Below are 8,832 nucleotides of genomic sequence, written 5' to 3'. Positions count from 1 at the left end.
TCCTCCTCCTCCTCCTCCTCCTCCTCCTTCTTCTTCTTCTTCTTCTTCTTCTTCTTCTTCTTCTTCTCTTTCTTCTTCTTCTTCCTCTTCTTTTTTACTAATTGAGACCCTTACCACTTGATACCTGGACCACTCCAATAACACCTAGCCATTCCCTCAGCTTTCAGATTTTGTTGCCAGCTTTAATCATGCCGCTCTGACTTAAAATAATTCCATGTTTATCACTAAGGTCCAAATTCCTTGGCTTAGGCAATCTTCTGTAGAGGTCATGGTCACAGCTTCTGGAATTAGACTACCTGTGTTCAAATTCTCTTCTCACCACTCTGTGATTTTTTTTCAAGTAACTTAACCTCTGAGCCTCAGTTTCCTTATCTGTAAGGTGGAGGATTATATAGTATAAGCTTAACATAGATTTATGTGAGAATTAAGTAGTTAATCCATGAAAGGGGTTTAGCTGAGTAAACGAAGTAAGTGCTCAATAAAAAATTACTACAATGAAAGCTCTCCACAATTTAACTCCAACCTACCTTGCTAGCCATATTTTCTCGTTTTCTCTAAGGTGGTCCTAAAGGCTTTACTAATCAGAATTACCTAAATTCATACTGTAGTTTTCCACTACTGCACCATCATTCAAACTGTCCTCTCAGCGCTGTATACCCTTCTCTCATTCCACCTGTATCAGTTGCCAACTCTTGCACTACAAATTCACCTGATCTTAATTGCTTAAAGTAGCCATTTTGTTTGTTCACGATTCTGTGGGTTGGCAGGGCAAGGTTCAGCTGAATGGTTCATCTCTGACTCACCAGGGTTGTTTGACTTCACTCGTGCAGCTGCAGGATTCAAGGTGGCCTCACCCACATGTATGGATGCTCAGCTAGGACAGCGGGAACCCTCCACCACCAATCTCCTCCAGTGTTTTCATCTTCCTGGGCCTTTTCCCCTTGTTTTATTTCAGACGGAGGGCATTCCCTCTACAGATTTTCCAGCAGTACTCAGACTTCTTTACATGATAACTCAAGACTCCAAGAGGGTGAAAACAAGAGTTGCAATACCTCGTAAGGACTAGCCTTGGATTTGGCACGATGTCACTTTGGCTACATTCACAGCAGATCACAGAACGATCTCAGGCTGAACGAGAAGTAGACTACCTCCTGATGAGAGAGGTCATAGGCACCTCGGGCTGCCATAACAAGATACCACAGACTTGGGGGCTTAGATAACAGCTATTTATTCTCTTAAAGTTCTGGGAGCTAGAAATCCTTGACCAAGGTACCATCAAGGTTGGTTTCTGGTGAGACTTCTCTGCTTGTCTTGTAGGTGGCTGCCTTCTTGCTGTGTGCTTGCATGTTCTTTGAGAGAGAGAGAGGGAGGGAGGGATAGATTTTGTGTATCTTTCTCTTATAAAAACACCAGTTCTATTGGATTAGAGCCCCACACTTATGTCCTCATTTAACCTCTATTACCTCCTTAAAAGCCCTATCTCCAAAATAGTCCCACTGGGGGTTGAGGCTTCAGTGTAGGAATTTTGGAGGGACACGACTTAGTCCATAACAAGGGGAGTGGAAAAATCGCATGGCAAAGGCGCACGCAGGATGGGAGGGATGGCTGTGCCCACTCTTGGACATCATCCACCACCCTTCTCTGCCACTGAAATAATTTCCATCCTTCACAATTTCCCCCCTCAGCCTGGCCAGCCTTGATCGGTCCTCACTCAGCACTCCTGCAGCTCTAAGTGTGGGTTGCTTAGTTCACATGACCACATCCTGCCCTGGATGTCAGCATTTGGTGTAGGCTCTAACCTCAAGGCAATGGCCATCGTTTTTTTATATCTTTAAGTTCTCACACAGTGCCTGGCACAGGAAAAGCCATAATAGATGTTTGTGGAATGAATCAACAATACAATTAATTTTAGTGTTCCAGAAACTGACAGCCACTCACAGACCGAGCGAGGTTTGGCACTTGAGCAGTTTGCATGTTCTCAAGTCTTCCATTTTTCCCAGCTCTTCAAACCATTGCACATGGGAGGAACTCAGAAGACGGGCACGCTGGGAACCAAAGAGCCTGGGCTCTGGTGCCAGGGCTGCCACCTCTACATTGTTATCCCGGGCAAGTCCTTTGATTTATCCCAGGCCTCAGTTTCTTCATGTCTACTAGAAGAATAACAATACCTTTTTTGGGATTGTGAGAAAGGAGTACGATAATTTAAGCGAAAGTGTTTTGTGAAGTCTGGTAGACTGGGTGGAGTAATGAATAGAAATTTATTTTCTCACAGTTCTGGAGGCTGGAAATCCAAGATGAGGGTGCAAGCATGGTTGGTTTCTGGTAAGACTCTCCTCTTGAGGGGCGCCTGGGTGGCTCAGTCGGTTACGCGTCCGACTCTTGGTTTCAGCTCAGGTCATGACCTTGGGGTGGTGAGATGGAGCCCCACATTGGGCTCCGAGCTGGGTGGGGAGCCTGCTTGAGATTCTCTTTCTCCTCTCCCTCTAAAAAAAAAAAAAAAAAAAAAAAGACTCTCCCCTTGGGGGGTTGCAGATGGCCTCCTTCTCAGTGTGCTCATATGACGTCTTTGTGCTTATGCAGAAAGCTAGAGAAAGAGAGCTCTGCATCTCTTCTCATAAAGACGCTAACCCTATTAGATGAGGGCCCCACCCTTATGACCATATTTAACCTTAATTTCTTCCACAAAGGCCCTATTTCCAAATTTGGTCACACTGGGGTTAGGGCTGCAACAGATGAATTTGGGGGCAGGGGGAGAAACAGACAGCCCATAACATTGCTGTTGTTAATTCTGAAGCACACGACTGATCTTCCTTAGTCCAGTTAGGTTCCTTGCTGATTCTGCTCCATACCAGCACCTTCTGCATGCGTGCTGTAGCGGCTGGCACCTTGCCAAAATCGGTAAATGATAGCATTTGTTATTGTTTTCCCAGTCCTTCAGGACAGATGTTGGGGGAGGGGAAAGTGAAGCTAAGTGTTCTGTGATTAAATAGAGGAAAGGGTCTGTGCTCTTAGGTCCCGACCTTCACACCCAGTTCCAGCGCTTTCTGAGAACTGTGTTGGTTTGTCTCCAAATGCTCAGGAAGACCCCTGAATCATCAAATTACACTCAGACTGAAGAGGGGGGAATAACCAGCCTTCTCAAGAAGAGCTTCTGAGTAGGAGAGAAAAAAATTTAATTTTTAAAAATTGCAGGCTGCCGAACCAGCTCTGCGGCTGGTTACCGGGCAGGAGCTGACATGCGCTGCATCTTGTTCCACAGCAATGCACTTCTCACCGGTCCTGGCCGCCAGCCTCCCACTGCGGGGAAGGACCCTGCGTCCCCCCTCCCCCCCATCTACTTCCACTTATCACCTCTCCTCACGCACCATTTTAGATCTAATGAGGATAATGATGCCCTCATCTCTGTGAGACCCTGAGGACAGACTGGTTTGTTTTGTTTTGTTTTGTTTTTAAGTAGACTCCATGCCCAGTGTGAAGCCCAACTTGGGGTTTGAATGCAAAACCCTGAGATCAGGGCACACCTGGGTGGCTCAGTCGGTTAAGCGCCTGACTCTTGATTTCAGCTCAGGTCATGATCTCAGGGTCCTGGGATCAAGCCCCACATCAGGCTCTGCACTGAGCGTGGAGGCTGCTTGAGAATTTCTCTCTCTCTCCCTCTGCCCACCCCCTCAAAAAAAACAAAAAACAAAAAACAAAAAAAAACCCCTGAGATCAAGACCGGAGCTGAAATCAAGAGTCAGATGCTTAACTGAGAGGGCCACCCAGGCGCCCCAAGACTGATTCTGATTAAAGAATAAAAGCCAATTATTAAGTGACACCAGACAAGGAGATCCATAGTCACTTTTTAAGCAATAACTCCTAAAGGACTGCTTGGAGACAATCTTCAGCCTCTCCAGTCTACCCTCTGCAGACTTCTAAAGGATCTAGGAAGAAGCAACTTTACTGTGAGGCAGTCTGTGTGAGTTTTGACTCATTGCATCTCTTAATACAGTCTGTCAATGCCTGTGTCTTAGCATTGAACATCTTTTCAGCAATTCTAAAATGAAGAGGGGAACTTATAGATTCTCCGTCCAGCATTTTTTTTAGAAATGTAGTCCAAGGATGGTCTGTAAGATCATCTGAGAGATTCTTGTTAAAAATGCACCTGGGAATCCATCCCAAGATTAATTCATTCAGCATTCATCTGAATCTGAATGTTTTAAACAAGCCTGCCAGATGTCACTTATACACACACATCTAAGCACCGATGTAGTCTGAGCCCTTACTTCCGAAGATGTAATTTTTAGACCAGTAGTATCAACATCACCCAGGAGCTTGTTAGAGATGCAGAATTTCAGGCCTGCCCCCAACCTACTGAATCAGAATCTGCATTTTAATAAGATCCCCACTTGAGTCATATGAACATTGAAGTTTAAGGATACTGGTCTAATCGACTTACCTAATATACAAGGCAGCTGGGGTCCAAGAACCCAAATGACTTGCCCAAGGCCACATGGGTAAACCAGGAGGCCATGTGGATAACTGGGTAAGAGCCCATACTGGGAGTCAGATGGACCAGTGTTCAAGTCCCAGCTCTCGCATTTGTCAACCCAAAGTCTTAGGTAATTCCCTCATATATCTATAAGCCTTCAATTAGTTGTTGTTAAAGTAGTAATACTACTTCATAGGCTTGATGAGAAGATACAATCAAAGCACGTAAAAAGCACCCAGAAACAACTTTTACGATCACTATTCTGAGATGTCCTGATTCTGTGCAGCCTTATAGGCATCCCGTATAGCATGCAAGAAATGAGATATAGTGCTTTAGTAAATTCGGTCTTTTTGAGATTATTATGTCTAATTTAGATTCTAGGGTTTGAAAGAATGAGGACAAGGGTTTCCTCATTTTTCCAGAGGCAATAAACAGAATGTGGTACAGCTGGGAGATTTCTCAGACTCCTGCTCTCCCAGCACCCTAACTTGGCTTCTCCGTGATGTCCTGTGGAACCAACCAGCCCCTGGAGAAACGTGCAGGTGGCTGAGGCTTTTGCCCACGCTCTTCCTCAGCTTTCGGGTGCTTCTCCTCCTTAGTCTCATTGCTGTAGGCATCCTCGGGCCCCCGGCATTCTCCTCTGGGCTCCTTACAGATTTCCCAAGTGGAGCTCTTCCTCCCTCTGACTCCTGGGAGGCCTAGTAAATTCGGGCCCTTCTCTCCACACGTCAAAAGTCACCTGCCCTGTGCTTCATCCCAAAGAACTGGCCAACTAAGGTATTAAATCAAGTTCAACACTCACCTATATTTGCATTTTAATGAGATCTTTTCTTGTCTTCAACCCTAAATAGTGAGCACTGTATCCCTCAGCAGCGCAGACATTTTTGAGTGGAGTGACAATGGGACCCTTTTACATTCCACAAATCCTGCCAACTTGAGCAACAACTAGCAGCACGGGACAGAGAGATCTTCCCTCTCTCTGTCCCTCCCTCCCTCCCTCCTTTTCCTTTCTCCCTCTCTCCTCATTCTAAAAACCACATTTTTCAAAAAAATAAACTTTTATTTTGCAATCATTTTAGATTTACAGAAAAGCTGCAGAGATAATATAGACAGTCCATCGAACATTGGTCAAAACTTAGAAATGTAGCTGCCACGCTGTCATTAATGAAACTCCAGACTTTGTTGGATTTCACCAGTTTTTTTTTTTCCCCTTGAGAAAATGATTTAGCTGTCATGTCTCTGTAGCGTCCTCAGTCTGTGACAGATTCCCAGTCTTCCCTAGTTTTTCATGATCTTGACTGTTTGAGGAATACTGGGCAGGTGCTTTGTAGAATATTTCTCAACTTGGGTTTGTTTGCAGTCTCCCTCATGATTAGCCTGGACTCGTGGGTTTGGGGGAGAAGACCACAAAGGTGAGGTGCCCTTCCCAGCAAAATATATCAGGACTGCATTCTATCAATAGCATCACTGGTGTAGTTAACCTTGGGTGAGCTAGTGTTTGCTGTGTTCTCCACTGTTAAGTTCCTATTTTCTCATATTCTGCTCTTTGGCTACCTGTCACTCAGTTCAGGGCATACCCACAAGGAGATGGAGCTCCACCTCCTGAAGGTAGCAAAATCTACTTAAATTAAATGGGAGCTCTTCCATGGGCGAAGATTTGTCCCTTCTCCCCCATGGATATATTTAATTCAATTATCTATTTATGAATATGGACTTATTTTTATTTACTTTAGAGTTGGGGCTGTAATACCATACCACCCTATTCATTTCATTGCTCAGATTTGTCCAGATTTTGCCACTGAGAAGTTTTCTTCCATCCCTGTGACATGCCCCCATCCTTTTTTTTTTTTTAATTTTATTCTGTTATGTTAGTCACCATACATTACATCATTGGTTTTTGATGTAATGTTCCATGATTCATTGTTTGCATATAACACCCAGTGCTCCATTCAATACGTGCCCTCCTTAATACCCATCACTGGGCTAACCCATCCCCCCACCCTCCTCACCTCTAAAACCCTGTTTGTTTCTCAGAGTCCGTAGTCTCTCATGGTTTGTCTCCCCCTCCGATTTCGCCCCCTTCATTTTTCCCTTCCTACTATCTTGTTTCAGGGGTACAGGTCTGTGATTCATCAGTCTTACACAATTCACAGAGCTCACCATAGCTAATATCCTCCCCAATGTCCATCACCCAGCCACCTCATCCCTCCCACCCCCTCCACTCCAGCAAACTTCAGTTTGTTTCCTGAGATTAACAGTTTGTCTCCCTCTCTGGTTTTGTCTTGTTTCATTTTTCCCTCCCTTCCCCTATGATCCTCTGTCTTGTTTCTCAAATTCCTCATATCAGTGAGATCATATGATACATGTCGTTCTCTGATTGACTTATTTCGCTCAGCATAATACCCTCCAGTTCCATCCACGTCGTTGCAAGTGACAAGAGTTCATTCCTTTTGATGGCTGCATAATATTCCATTGTATATATATCCCACATCTTCTTTATCCATTCATCTGTTGATGGACATTTAGGTTCTTTCCACAGTTTGGCTATTGTGGACATTGCTGCTATAAACACTGGGGTGCACGTGCCTCTTCGGTCACTACATTTGTATCTTTGGGGTAAATACCCAGTAGTACAATTGCTGGGTCGCAGGGTAGCTTCTATTTTCAACATTTTAAGGAACCTCCATACTGTTTTCCAGAGTGTCCTTTGATAACATTTTTGCTTTCTGGAAATCCAGCATGCTCCAGGCTCATCTTACTTACCTACCCAACCCTAGAATCAGTCATTTGTTCAAAGAGCCCTGGTTCCTGCTGTTGGAGAACAGGATTGAGAAACCAAGATCTGGGCACTCTGGGTGTTTATTGCTACTAAGACATGGGATGCTTTTGGAAGCTAAAGTTTTGGTATTATACCTGTAGGTATTAAATAATCCACATGGTCCTTCTTTAGCCCTATGTCTCAGAGCTTACTTACTCTGATTCACTCATGAGAAAAGGCTTTCGTGTGTTCCAGGGCACACAGCTTGGTAATATTTGATATCCCCTTGCATCTTGCTCATGGGAAAGAATTTCCTGTACCATACCGCAGCAGTACAAACAGCTCAATATAGCATTTCTCTCTTACACCTATTAACACATCAAGATGGGTACCCATATAATAAATCCAATACTCAGGTCAAAATCTGGAATATACCTGTGGCACACTGGTTGCCAACCAATATGTAACAAATATGGTTGTTTACAGCACATAAGTTACCTACACAATTCTCATCCATTCATTTTTAACAAATACTTACTAAGAAATGGCAGCAAAAGAGAGAGACATTGATTGAGTAGTCATATGCACATATAATGACAACCGCAAATGCCATCCCCCTTTCTTGCTCACAGAAACTGGATTTTGTTCAGCCATCTATTCATCTATCTCTCTGATAGCTCTTTCAGAAGTAAATCCTGGTTAATCTTAGCCAATCATGATAATTCCATTCTCTTTGCCAATGTTTGGTTTAGAGGTAGAAATAATTTACAGGGAAGTCAATTGGTGGGAGAGCTTCTGAGAAAGATTGTCTTGATAATGAAAAGAGACTCATAATGAAAGAGATCCCTTCTACTCGCTGCCCAGAACTACACCAGCCGTCTTGTGACCATGAGAAGAACTAAGGTAACATGCTGAGGACAAAGAGACAAAAGATGGCAAGAATGTGGGTCTCTGATGATGTTACTGAGCTGCTCCTAATCAGCCCAAGGGGACCCCTAACCTGGATTCTCTTGTTATATAAGATAGTAAGTATTCCTTATTGTCTTGGCAATTTGAATTATTTCTTTTACTTACAGCCAAAAGCCTCATAATAATCATGTCCTACTTTAGAATATTTTAAAACAATAACTTTTATTTAGATCCAAGGCCCTTTACAGAACTCACCTATCCACCCATCCATCCCTTTATTTTTAACAAATATTTATTTAATTTATTTAATTTAATTTTATTATGTTATGTTAGTCACCATACAGTACCTCATTAGTTTTTGATGTAGTGTTCCATGATTCATTGCTTGTGTCTAACACCAAGTACTCCACGCAATATGTGCCCTCCTTAATACCCATCACCGGGCTAACCCATCCCCCCACCCCCTCCCCTCTAGAACCCTCAGTTTGTTTCTCAGAGTCCATAGTCTCTCATGGTTTGTCTGCCCCTCCAATTTCCCCCCTTCGTTTTTCCCTTCCTTATCCTAAATATTTACTAAGAAATGGCAGCAAGAGAGAGAGACAGAGATATATATAGAGAGAGACATTGAGCAAATAATCACAGGCACATATAATGACAAACTATGATAAATAAGAAGAAGGAAAAGTATAAGGAA

The sequence above is a fragment of the Callorhinus ursinus genome, unplaced genomic scaffold (assembly GCF_003265705.2).
Source record: "Callorhinus ursinus isolate GAN/ISIS: 27379988/994484 unplaced genomic scaffold, GSC_fseal_2.0 scaffold2, whole genome shotgun sequence".
NCBI lineage: Eukaryota > Metazoa > Chordata > Mammalia > Carnivora > Otariidae > Callorhinus > Callorhinus ursinus.
This window is presented reverse-complemented; position numbering follows the sequence as displayed.